General features: G+C 34.9%; 1 protein-coding gene across 1 annotated transcript in view; it reads right to left on the minus strand.

Moving 5' to 3' along the window:
* Nucleotides 1–14,490, minus strand: part of WASL (WASP like actin nucleation promoting factor) — a 65,405-nt gene that overhangs the window by 33,388 nt on the left and 17,527 nt on the right. The window lies entirely within an intron of this gene.

The following is a 14,490-nucleotide window of genomic DNA, read 5'->3' on the forward strand; positions in this document are numbered from 1 at the left end:
CTATTTTAAGCTACTACTTTTTGAAGTAATTTCTTATGTAGTAATTAATAATACAATAACCATATTCCAATCCAAGCAATTTGTGACTTCAAATCCTGTATTCTTACTCCTGTATAATTTCCCAATAAAGTGAACCATTTAAGCAATGAAATAGTAGTATTGGTAAAGACTGACTTCTATAAAGCAGCTAATCACTTTAGTGTAAGTCAAACTTGAAAGCAAGATTTATAGTTACTAATTATAATGCCATATACTTTTAATATGTTATCACCCTGGAAGGTAGATTATCATCCTTCTTTTTTAAAAACGGCAAAAGTGAGAGGAAAAAAGATTTTAAGTTATTTGCACAAGTGGACAGTTTGAAAGCTACACTGATATGAAAAATGATTTAAGTGACTACTATCTTGATTTTGCCCAGGGTAGTACCGAGAGAACCCTTTCAAATGCACAGGAGAGAAGCTAACTCCTTACATGCACCTTAGGGCATTAGGGTTTTCCAGTACACCACTGCTGCCAACTTCCTCAAGACTGTATCATCAAACAATGGAAACTTCCAGTTTAGTCTACATTAGATTTCTATTATATTACAACCTTAGAATATAACTAATCTTAGTTTCTGTAAAAGTGATACATACATTTACTGATAATAGCATTTATAAAACCTCTGAAAGCAAAAATCATGTTTCCTGATCTAGTAACCTCATGCCTAAGCTACAAATCAAGAAAATAATTTAGAAGTTAAGATATCTGTATTTTAATGAAAATATAAAAATATTTCATATGGACATATATTAATTATGGTTTTTTAAATAGGAAGAAGAGAAATAACTAAAAATAGGAGCTAAGTAATTATGGTACCTTAGTTCAATGGAATTTGGGCTTTGTAATAAAAATTAGATGACATTAAGATTTAGAAATACGTGGATTTAGGTTTACTTAGCTATGCCTGAGGACTGCCTGCTTTGGTAAGGATTCTAAAGAAGTACTATATGTACAAACATTCTATAACAATACTAAAGTCAGAAATGTAAGATCAAAAGTTCATAAAGATTTGCCCACATAACAGTGTTCAATGTACATTTTTACCTTTACAGACTAAATTCATCTTTGAATTTCCCACAGAGTCATGAGGACACAAAGAAGTAGGAAAATTTCCACAAGAAGAGCCATTAAAAATTCTGAAAACTTAGAAACATAAAAAATGTGTATATTGGGACACTGGGTTTCAAAGAGGAGACTGAAGAACATAGGTACACCTTTGGCCTGCTCAAAACATGCCTGTATTTTTCTGCAAGTGTACAATCTCAGGATGATAGTACCATAGGCTTCCTGCCCCTAGCACTGTAAACTTCAGAAAAATGGATTTTGCATACATTATCCAAAGGTATCAAATACCAGGCTGAAAAATTCAAAATCAAGTGAGAAAATTTGTTTTCTAATGAGAATTCATATAAATTAAAGCCTTTTTTTTAGCATATTACTGTCAAAATGCAATCATTTTTTAAAAGAAGAACAATTAGGAAACTAGATAACGCCAAGACGAAGATCTAAAAATCTCCCTACTTTACTTTTTAACTAGAAAACAAGTTATAGCTTATGAACAAAAAATATGTTCTTTAATAGACTCTGAAATTTCATTATGAAAACCCCCTTGCCAAAGGACCAAATATTAATGTTGTAATACATCGTGTGGCTACATACAAGAACTTACAAAAAATACAAAAAAATCCTAAATTAAAAATCCACATTTATATAAACTTAAAACAAATTCTTAAAACATCTCCTTAAGAAATAGTCATTTAACAATGCTACAATTTCCCACATAGACATGGTTTAGCATTATAAACTTTATTCTAAAACTGAAAACCTAACTATTGATAAGCAATTTTCCGTAGCTGGATTTTTAAAAATTTGCTACAATCTTATCTAAGTGTATCTATTTCACTTTTTTCTTTAAACTGGCAAAGTCTGAAAATGACATACCATAGTACCTTGTAAAGCCTTTTCTGATTAATTCAGAATTATAAGAACAGCTTGCACACATTTAATACAGTATATAAATGCTAGACAATATTAAACAGTAACTATCCCTTAAACTCTAGATTGACAGTGGCTTAATTAAGTTTTTAAAAACATTCCTTCCATTCTTTTAAATTAATTACAGCTAATCAACTCCATTACTTCTTGTCTTTCATAATCAAGAAGATATTAATGAAAAACAACCTAAGAACACGTGCCCAGGAAGGGAAATCTATTTCTTATTAGCTCAATAACGTTAAGGTTAAAATTTGTTAATTAAAAGAAAAAAAAAGTACTGTATCAACTTTTGTAGAAATAGAACTTATCATATCTTATGTATTCCTGATATTTCACTACTGAGTAACTGCAATAACACATTCACCCTCACAACTTTGGTTGTCAAGGGCAGAAATACGATAGGGGATGTATTCTGGGAAAATGAATTCCCTCCCATTGTACTTCCACAGGGCACTTCCACCTCTCTTGGATTAGTTAACTTTGCACCAGTCAAGAAGTATTTGCCTGATTCTTTAGGTTGAAATGATTGTCTGCTTTTTCGTCACATTTCTAGAGTACTTTTTTGTGTATCTTCTGTTACTGTTCTTCATTGATCCTACTCTAAAACAGAATAACTTTGTTATTGATTTCTTACTCATTAAACAAACTGCAATTCCCTCAAGCACTTAAAATAGTTTTGTAAGCCCATACTTTCATTCCACCTATACGTTGTCCCCAAATAAACAAACATTTGTTAAATTGAAAATTGCATGTTCTGATTTTGATAATGATGCTGTGATAGTAAGAGAATGACTTTGATTGTAGGATATATATATATACACTCTGAAATATTGTAAAGAGGCATTATGTCTGCAACTTACTCTCAAGCTAGTCAGAAAAAAATAACATGCATGTATGCATGCATATCCACACACACACATGTGAGGGAAGGAAGAGAGAGGAAGAGAGAGAAAGAGAGATCAATCCATGGTAAATGTTATAAACATTTCGCAAATCTGGATAAAGGATACATAGGAATTCTTTCTGCTATATTTGCAATTTTTCTCTAAGTATGAAATTATTTCAAAATAAAAATTTTTAACAAGCACAAATCATTCATAAAAACTGTAGGACTCTTAGCCCTCTTTAACAGGCATGACAATCTTGAGAAGCTGGCTCTCTTCTCAGAGTCACTACTGCCTGTGTATACATTAGCCACTGTCGCACCAACCCAAAACTAAGAAGACTGCCACTTCTTCCAATTTCCTCTATACATGTAACAACTTTGTTAAAAGGAGCACCATCCTGAATAAGACTTAACCCACGAACATCTAGCATTTCTATTGTTTAAATTCCTTTCACATTTTTAGAACAACTACGTTATATAACAGATCAGAATAAGAATTTTAGATCAGGAAAACAGGTGTTTCTTTAATTACAGAATAAGCAAATGACAGGAAAGACTGGAAAATACCAGAACTCATGGGTCACTGCTTTTAGCAATTAACGTCCTACAACAAATACTAAGATGACTTAATACTAAATAACTGTCTGTAATAATTATTTTAATAATCTAAAAAACATACAATGTTACAGAAAACATTTAAAGAAATATTTTAAAGAAATATCCAAAGTAAACTGAGTATGGGAAAAAATCATAAGCATTAAGTCTTTTCTATGATCACTTTGTGCTAAATTAATAGTCAAATACTCCAACTTTTATATGTATGTACATGTCTGTGTGTGTACTTGGCCCTAATGTCTAAAAACTTATCTGGGAAAATCTACCCTAAGTTTCCCCATTACATAAAAGCTAAGCTCTAAATACATTCCTAGATGCTCTGATGATACATTCATAAGAAATGACCCGTTATTATACTAAATATAAAGTTGATCCTTGAACAACATGGGTTTTAACTGCATGGGTCCACTTATACGCGGACTATTTTTGAATAAATAGCCACCATATCAGTGGGTTCCACATCTGCGACCACATGCTGCTCAAAAATAGAGTATATGGAGGGCCGACTTTTCATACTGGCGAGTTCTGCAGGGTCTGAGTATGCATGGCTTTTGGTATCTACAGGCAGTCCTGGAACCAATCCCCTGTGGATACCGAGAGATGACTGTGAGATTTTAATCTACACATTATAGAAGGAAGTATAAAAGAAAAGAATTTGGTTGAATTCTTATAGTTAATTATGCAGTGATCTCAGGCAATTTTCTAAATAATGGAAGTATGACAACACCTCAGTTATATGTCAACCTCAAAAACCCAATACAGAAACCAGCAATTTAAAAAATAAAAACAATACATCTGGCAGTAAACAAGCAACTCCTAAGTGGTGAGTACCATTAAAAACTATCCAGGAAGAGAAAATGAGGGGTCTTACCACTTGGTGATTTCCAAAATGAGAAATAACCAGAAAAGGAAAGAGAAAACAAAACAAACATACAAACAAAACCAGTAGAGATTAAAAAAGAATACAGCAAAGACAGAAGACACCACAAGAAACAGTTAATTTTAAAAAAAGCAAAGCTGGAGGAATGGAGGAGGAGGATAAAGAGGAGGAGGAGGAGGAGGACAAAAGCAAAAAGTAACAAACAGAATCACAACAGTGATGAGAAATGGAGCCAAATAAAAAACAGCTGCCATCTTAAGGACCAGTCTTTTCGATCTTAGTAGATTTTTAAGAAAACTATCATGCTAGACATATTTATTCACCAAATGTTTATAAAGTACTTACTATGTACAAGGGACTGTGATAATTGGGGAATGAGAACTGGAATGAAAATGGGGTCAAATACAAAAATGAATTAGACAGATAGGGTCCTTGAGAAACATGCAGTTTAATGAAGGAGACAGGCATTAATAACTATTACAAATGCTATACAGGAAAAATCCAGTATGCAAGGAAAGTGTAAAACCTAACTAGTGTAGAAGGCTTCCCTAAATTGACATTTAACCTGAAGAATGAAAAGGGATGAGTCAGATGAAGTAGGGAGGAAAGAGGATTCTAAGTAGTCACATCAACAAAGACCCTGCCATGGCAAAGTGCTAGGGAAGGTTTGGGAACTGTGTAGGGTAGGGGATAAGAAAGAGAAGAGTGGCATGGGAAGAAGTTACAGATTTAATATTAAAGTAATATCACACATGGTTCAATTCTGTGGTTTAAAGAGATAAATACCCATACACAGTTTGGAAACCTTGACTGGAGAAAGATGTGGTATAATAGTATATTATTCCTATAATGGCCCTTAACCCAAGTTCTTACATATTCTCCACCCCTACTGATTCTGGATTTGTCCATTTGACTTGCTTGCTTTAACCAAAAGGACATCAGTAAATTTGCACATTGTGGCTTGTTTTCTTGAAACTGCTGCCATAAAATGTGAAACCAAAGACCACACGGAGAGCAAGGCCCTAGCCCATTCCACCTATCCCTTCTGGGCCCGGTCCCCATTAGACGTGGTAGCTAAATGCAAGTGCAGGAGCGAGCCTCGTTGGCACCAGCAGACTAACCACAGAATCATGGGAAATATGCTGATACTGCTTTAAGTCACAAAGTTATTAGGTGGTTTGTTTATAGCAATAGATAATAGATGTAGGGGATTATTTTAATATACTAAAAACATATGGCCCATAATAGATGGTTCTAGCTTCTTCCTCCATTCCATTTTTACCGGACATGTGTTTAAAATTACAAGTTATCAAAATTTTTTAGTTACAAATCATTAAAGTTTTAGACCTCACTTTCATTACCAGTGCATATTCTTTTTTGAACTATTTAAAAAATTATATACAAAAGTCATACTGAAAGGTGTGTCCTGGGCAGTAGGCTAGGCTCATTCACTAAGTCACAACCATACACTAATCTCATATGGTGCCTATAATTTAAATTTATACATCTAGAAAACTGTAAATTACTATGTGGCATAGATTGTTAGCATTAGATGCAAACAATTAAAATTACAGATGTTAAAACTATAAATGGCAAGGCTTACACTTTATTCTCCATAAGTTTCTACTTTAAGGACAGCCATATACAAATGAAGGTTGAGAGGGATACTGATCTTATCACAGACTGGGTCATATTTGCAAATGGGTGAGGACACTGTTAAAAGGGCAGCTCATAGTTGTGGCTTGCTCTTTTGCCTCTCCCTTCCTTGTAGTTTAAGTGGACCTGCTTAGCAGGAGTTTTTGTTCTCTTTCCTCTTCTGTCTCCTCTTCCCTGTCTCTCTCACAAGGTTGGTTGAATTATATAGTAAAACCTGAAGTTTGGATTTTCAGGGAACAAAGTTGGGAAGGAGGTACCCTAGGATTCCCACCTCAGCTCACCAAAGTTTAACATTACCGGCTGAGACCCAAGTCCTGATAATAACAGAGGGAAAAGAAAAAGAGAAAGAGAGAGAAAGAGAGAGAGGAGGGGGGGGAGAGAGGGAGAGACAGGGAGAGGGAGGGAGGGAGAGGGAGAGAGAGTTTTCTTTTACTCTGCTACTACTTTGCCATTACTCTTCCCTCAAAGAACAGTTTGGTATGACAAGGTGAAAAAGTAGGTAAAGTAGGTACTACGTATTATGGTCACTGGTAGGACCACTGGTGTCTTCCTGAATTCTAGACCCAAATAGCATCTAATAACATTTCACCATAAATTTTACCAAACATTTAATCTAATCCCTTCCTTTTACAGATGAAATCAGTTTATTTGCCAAAGGTCACATATATATTATACAGTTTGTATGAACTTCCCAATTCGCTGTTAATTTTATATTCAATATACACTACTCAATAATTCATCCCAGTTCTTCATTTGTTATATTTTTGCTCTAATTAGAGCACACTTTATATGCCTCCAGTTTTGTGTCATTGTAGCTACAGTGCCTAGCATTGTGCCTGCCACATAGCAAATACTCTAAATAATCCTCCAAGAACCATATATCCTTAACATAATTTTATTCTTCTATTGCCCCTCTCCCCAATTTGGTTTGTTTCTTACCTTATTTTCTGGGAGGAAAAAGAGAAGTGGGGCTTGGCAGTGAGGGTGGTAGAAAGTATAGGATTGTAGGTGCATGGAAGAAAGGATCTTTATGAAAAAAGTCCAAACAGACATAAGCTGTTATGTCCTGGGATAAAAGTAGATTTACCATGAAGACAATTACGTTTAAGTTTCATGGTCCTTCACTTGGAAGATCCTCTTAAAAGGCTTCGCTTAATTAGCCGGGCATGGTAGTGGTAATGCCTATAGTCCCAGCTATTTGGGAGGCTGAGACAGGAGGATCCCTTGAACCAAGGAGTTTGAGGTTCCTGTGAGCTAGGCAGACACACGGCACTCACCTGGGTGACAGAGTGAGACTCTGTCTCAAAAAATAAATTAATTAATTAATTGAAAGGCTTGGCTTGTTCTCCCTTGGGGACACATAAGAGGTAACAGCAACCCCAACCTCATGCCTATGGGCTCCTCTCTAGCTAGCTATCCCTGAAGGCAATAACCTGTCCTGTCCCTCCTGGACCACATGATGCATCTAGACCCAATCTTTAACCCCAAGGCTAAGGATCTGAATGAGCACTGCCCAGCTCCTGCTGGGTATGGTACACTATTAATATGACCAAACTTCATGGACACTTCTGGGGTAGTCCAGCTAATTGATATATAAAGTTCTTCCCTGGGCAAGAAGCATCCTTGAAGCAAAGTGAAGGAAATTACAGATGTGGCATTACTAGTAATTGGTTTCGAAAATTATCTTTCAGCTTCACAACTATCAATAACAAATAAATTCTGAACAAATATGATAGAGCAAGAGTCTTTTTCTGCAAAAGGCCAGTTAGTTATTATTTTAGGCTTTGTGGGCCAGATGGTCTCTTTCAACTTGGCCACTATGGAGAGCACAAAAGCAGCCAGAGATAATACAGAAATGCCTGTGCTGCAGTAAAACTTTATTTTAAAAAAAAAACAAGCAGACTGGATTTGGTCCATGGACAGTAGTTTGTCAAGCCCTGTCCAAACACAAAGGCCCTTTCTATAAGAAAATATAAAACTGTTGTCATGTAAAGAAGCAATCAATGAATATGTGGCCAAAATAGGCAGGAAAAAAGTACCAAAGAAGTATATCAGGTAGTTAATTAATAATAACTTACTAGTAAGTTAAATTAGTAATAAGTTATAATAATGAGTAATAAACTATTTTTCTAAATTTTGTGACGTTTATGGTATTTTTTATTTGTTGTGATCTTTTCTTATACTAAATAAACACTTTTATACTTAATTTTGGATCCTTTTTCTTAAGGAAAAGCCCCTCCAAACTGTATGAAAGGTTCAGACCACAAAACCTGGATCAGCCTTGCTTAGGGTGTGAAAATGACACATCAATCCAGAACAACAGCATTTTTTATGTGAAGCAAATGAACAATGATATAAGCCAATATATTCATTTTGCCAACCCATACTTAATGAGATAACCTCTTAATATACAGTGACCTTATCTTGGTTTTCTTAAAACCAAGGCCAAGCAACTTCAAAAAACCACGTAATAAGGTAGGTGGGAAATGCCAATGGGTATGTGTAGCAGGAGACTCTCAAGAATACGTCACGTAACATTCTTAATAGATGATCACATAGCATTTGCTTAAATGCTTGCTGTAATGGGCAGTTCACAACTTCAGGGAAAAATTAGCTGTTTTAGCAATAAGAATATCTTACTGTTTTAGCTGTTTAGCAGCTCAGTTAGAAAATTTTTAATGCTTAACCTAAATCTCTTTTCTGAATACAATACGATAGTTATTGTATTCTTGATTCTTTCATTCAAACATCCGTTGAGTATTTGCTATGTGGCAGGCACAATGCTAGGCACTGTAGCTACAATGACACAAAACTGGAGGCATATAAAGTGTCCTCTAATTATAGTATACTTCTTATTTCTGTGTAGTGGCAATGACATTTTTGTTTCCACAGAGAAGTGCTCCCAACAACACTACTTCTCAGGTCATCTCTTTTTAAGGTAAAATTTATTTTGATAATTCCTCTTATGAACTAGTTTATGAATCCCTTATCGGTCTCGTCACCCTTGTTAAAATGAAGTAGATATTTTACATGTGGTCTGATCAGTGCAGAATATTAGCAAAATGATGAGGAAAACAATGTGATTCCAATCGTAAGAAGAAATGCATGTGCAACCTCACTGTTATCTATCACATCATCCGCTGAAGATACATGGAACTGTCTCAAAAGTTATTATCCTCCGTCATATTCTGATTCTCCATTTCAAAATCCATACTCCCAAAAGTGAAACACCCTCTCTCAACCTTCTACCTGGCTAACTCTGCTTGCCTTTCAAACTTCAGCTCAGATATCATCTATGGGACCCCATCCCCCACTCTCCCTCAGTGTGGAACAGAGGCCTATCCATTGAGTTTCCACAGTGTCTAAGTGCCTTCACTATAAACATTAGTGTATTATAATCAGTTCACTTAGGTCTCCTCACCAGATCATCATCAATTCCTTGAGAATAGGGTCCTGTCTGATTTCTATATTCATCTAGCTCAATACCAGGCACATGGCATGCAACTATATAATTGTTAAAATTAAAAGCAAATCAAAGTGTTAACACTTAATCTACTGTCACAGCTCACTATTTATGAGGATAAGCACCATAAGCTTGCCTAACAAGACACTGTGTTCAGCTTTAGTCATCAGAAATCAGAAGGAAGAAGCAGTTCCTCTTATCAATGAAACTTGCCAAAAAGATTCTCTTCAAAAAAGTCAGTGGTCTGGTCAGGTAAATAGGTCCTTTCAAGCTACACAAATGGTTGGGTTAAATATTTTTTAGTGAATAGGAAATGCCATTAAAAAAGATGAAATATAGAGTCAAAGGCCAATAAGAAGCAAACATGCTGAGAAACTAAAATAATTTCTCCTCAGAAAAAAAAACCAAAAACTATAACAGGAAAAATTATGATATCTGAGATAGCTAATACAGGGGTTTTCACATTAAGAGGCACAGATACTAATAACAACTCTCCTGGGAGGAAGCCCAATCTAATGCTTCCTTGACAGCAGAACTGCCATAAATTCTCTCTAGTCTATGCCACATTCTCAGAAAATACAGGCAAGCATTGCTCAGTCTTACTTAAGAAGAATAGGAACAAATCTACAAAACACTAAAGTGAAAGTTTCTGACTATTAGCAGGGATGAGAAATATTACAGAATCAAAAATAAACAGTGTAAAAAAAAAAAAAAGAGCTATAACTGGCCATCAACAACCCTAAAAGTCAAGTCTCACTATGGTCAAAAATGAATAAATTCAGAAGACACAACAGGATAAGACAATTTGCATCCTACAGTAACAAAAGTCTCTGGAGCAAGAAATATAGCATAGTAAAATATACGGTACCCAAAATGTTCACATAGACAATACAATTTATCATATAAGAACTGAAATAAGTTTAGTAATGTATTTGGTCTATTTAACTAAATCAGGGTTGAAGGGGTAACACACTTTAGAAAGATTTCTATCAGAATCAATAAGTATTTAGGCTGGGTGAGGTGGCTCATGCCTGTAATCCCAGTAATTTGGAAGGCCAACAGGAGGATTGCTTGAGGCCAAGAGTTCAAGATCAGCCTGGGTAACACACCGAGACCCTATCTCGATGAAAAATTTTAAAAATTAGCCAGGTGTGGTGGCACATGTCTGTAGTCCCAGCTGCTCAAGAGGCTGAGGTGGGAGAATCACTTGAGCCTACGAGTTCAAGGATGCAGTGATCTGTGAATGTGCCACTGCACTCCACTCTAGCCTGGGCAACAGAGCAAAACCCTGTCTCTTAAAAAAAACAAAAAACAAACCATTAAGTATTTTAAATCTTATGCTTACTAATTCAAATCTTCAGACCTTAAAATTATCCAAAATTACTCAGGCAACTGGAATTTTCTAGATCACCAAGAAAAACACCCACTCACTTATGAAATAAACTACAGTTCAGCTACACAATATGACACTATATAGCTGCTTTAAAAAATAGGCTCTTTAAGAAAAGATAGATGAGATACACTTGTGTGGAAAAAAGGCAAGATGCAAAAGGTAGAGTATGGTGACCTCTGTACACAACAGCAGAAACAAAATAAATAACTTGCATTTGCCTAAGTATGCACAGAACTGTCTGAGAAGAGACAAAACTAGTATCAGTTCCTAGCTGTTTAGAGGTTTTGTCTGTGCGTATGTGTTTTGTCAGGGAAGGGATGACAAGGCAAATGTAGGATCGGATATAAGAGAAACTTAATTTCTTTTCATATGTTTTCATTTATAAACCATGTGACTATTTTAGCTTTTCCAAAATTAAATATTGATTTGAAAAATACACACACAAAGGGAAGAAAAAGATCTATTCAAGTTACAATATGGTGCAAGTCTGGGGGGAAAAAAAGATCATCTTTCTGACCTAGAAACTGTAACTCAGAAAGAATTTTGAATACCTTTTAAGCCTTCCCCCTAAAAATTAAAAGTGAACATTGCTGAATAACATACTACAGTCCCTATAATGGCTTAAACAAAAAACAAACATTGGTTACTATAGGGAGATAGCCTATGTCTATAATGAAGGCCAATGTCTATGATTTCTTTCACAAACTTTCTCTTTTGAACTCTTAAACAAATCAAGATAAGCAAAATTAAAATTCAATTGGCTTTATCTTCCATATTTGTTATTCTATATTCAGCAACTCTTAATTATCCAAGCATTTAAGGATAGTCACAGGTATATATGTATATATTATACAAATAGGCACAATTAAATTGCTTGACTTACACATATACAATCAAGGTGGGGGAAGAACATGCAAAGGTAAGGTAAATCTGAAAGCAAATGAACAAAACATGAGAATCTGAAAGCATGGGGTAAAAATATAAGGACTTTTTTTTTTTTTTTTTACCAGAAACAGTTTAAATTCAACACATGATCTAACTAAGGACTTTAAGAACAACATTTGAGACTTTCCCATACATTATATATAAGAATTGGACAGGCAAAAACAAAAAGGGCAAGAAACCTTTCTCAAGTTTTGTTTTTAAGATTTATATCCTATTCATAACTTAAGAGATTTAGAATTAAAGTATAAAACATTAATAATGAGCTAGTCAATAAGCTGAATAAATTATTTATTTAATAAACTAGGGTTTATACTGTCTCAGAAAGCTTAACACGGCTAGTTTCAAAAACCAACTTTTATTCAAAATGTATGAGTCAACATACATTTGACTAACTCCAGTTATTACTGCAATTCAATGAACATGCATAATTAGATATTCAATTGACACCCCCCTCAAAGGAACAGGAAGCTGACTGCATTAAAAGGAAAAAGTACGTCATGTTCTTTTTCTTTTAAAACATCTTTACCACTAATAAATCAAGAACTCGGAGGAGGAGGGGAAAGAATGTGAGGATTTTATATAATACTACTCTATAAAATTGCATTATGCACTATAAAGGCAAAAACAAGCTGATGATTTTTTCTTTAAATAGAAAAGGTGACCCTTAGATCCCATGTACACATTTAGTAACTTAAATGTCCTATAGTTTTAAAAATGTCTGAATTATTTGGGAATGATTTCACTTCGAGTCAAACAAGCTTTCCACACTTTTACTGTCCTTTCCAGGTAAGCCCCAGATCTGGGTGGCTGGGGGTGGAAGGGAAAGAAGTAAGATGCTACTGTTAGGGTCTGGACTCCTTTTCTTTCTGCTCTCTGGAGCTGCACTGTCTAATAAGGTAGCCCTAACCACATGTGGCTATTTAAATAAAGCTAAAACTTCAGTTCCTCAGTCATACAAGCTATATTTCAAGAGCTCAATAACCACAGGTGTCTACCATAGTAGACAGCATCATAAAATGTTCTGTTGGACAGTAATGCTCTGGGAAGTCCTAGGGAAGAGATTTTATGCAAATACTTTCTTAGAACAACATATGGAATTTAGAAGGTCATATGGAATTTAGAAGGTCAAGGGAAGGTCAGAGTTGAGATCATTATACAAAGGAATGTTCATAATAAAACGAATTAACAAAATCATATTCATTCACAAAATGTCTAACTTAGAGACTAAATTTGAACAGGGCATTAATTCAATTTAACAAATACTATGTGCAAAAAATAGATAATTAAGAGATGGTCCCTGTCTTCAAGGAATTAATAACCTAGTAAAGGAGACATGTTTAAAAAAAATAACCATAAAAAAGTATGATATAAGTACCAAAGTGAAAGCAAGTACCAAATTGAAAGCAAGAACCAAAGTTCTCTGGGAAGGCCTGAGAAGGGAGCCCTGAATTCTGACTGGACACAGGTGAGGGCAGAGAATCAGGGATGTCCCAGGGATGAACAGTCTAATGACTGAAAGTACAGACTCTGGGATAGATTCCACCACTTAATAGCTACGTGATTTTAAGCAATTAGTAAACTACCCTATCCCTGTTTTCTCATCTATAAAATGGCAATAATATTACAAACTTTTAGTTAATACGTAAAATGCTCTGAGCAGTCCCTTCATAAAAGGGTTATTAGGATTAAATGAAATAATAATACTCATAAAGTGCTGAGAACATTGTTTGGCACTCTATGTGCTTATTAAATGCTAATTATTATGATATTCATATTATCAGATTTATCAGTTCATTGCAATATTTCCAATCAATTCATTTTAAAGCTCTATCACTAGCCTACAGAAACTAGTAATTAAAGGACTGGTATTACTATTTCTTTTATTTTCAGCAAGTTAGTCAATTAAAATAGAGAGAACCATAAAAAAGCCCAAGCTTCCAAAAAGAAGAAAGATACCCTCACATCTTTACTATCTGCAAATCTGCGATCAGAATTGTAACTGAAAAAGCACTTCAGTACAGTAGAGAATAAATATTTTACACAATGGCATCTAAAACAAGTTTAGGTCAGTGAGAAATCGAATTAATAACCATGTACTATATTTTAACAAGGTTTTCTCTAGCTTGTACATATATGACAAACCTATCTTGCAGGCACTGCCTGTTCCCCACCCTCAATACTTCCAATGTTAGAGACGTCTCTCTAGGGACAAGGACCTGTGCTAAGCTCAACCAATTAAATTAAGATCCTCTCCCAGGAATTTAGAATTCCAAACTGAGACACAAGACTCATGTGTTGGAGGAGGAGATGTCTGGAAAGAAGCTCCACCGATTCCTGCTGTTTTTCTCAGAGCTTCCCAACCTCCTGCTGTTGCTGAAGCCTTATTGTTCAATTCTGTTTTGGATTCCATGGGATCCTCTGGTAGTCAATAAATTCCTTTTTGCTTGAGCCAGCCTAACTAACAATACACTTCTTAAAGTATACATTGTGTATATTCTCATATCTGATACTTTAATGAGATTCAACAAGAAATGACAAACTTTTGCATTATATGTATATGCTATTACATACAAGTATATAAATGAGATTTGAAACTTAACGTTGCTTTGACCTGA

The sequence above is a fragment of the Eulemur rufifrons genome, chromosome 29 (assembly GCF_041146395.1).
Source record: "Eulemur rufifrons isolate Redbay chromosome 29, OSU_ERuf_1, whole genome shotgun sequence".
Classification (NCBI taxonomy): domain Eukaryota; kingdom Metazoa; phylum Chordata; class Mammalia; order Primates; family Lemuridae; genus Eulemur; species Eulemur rufifrons.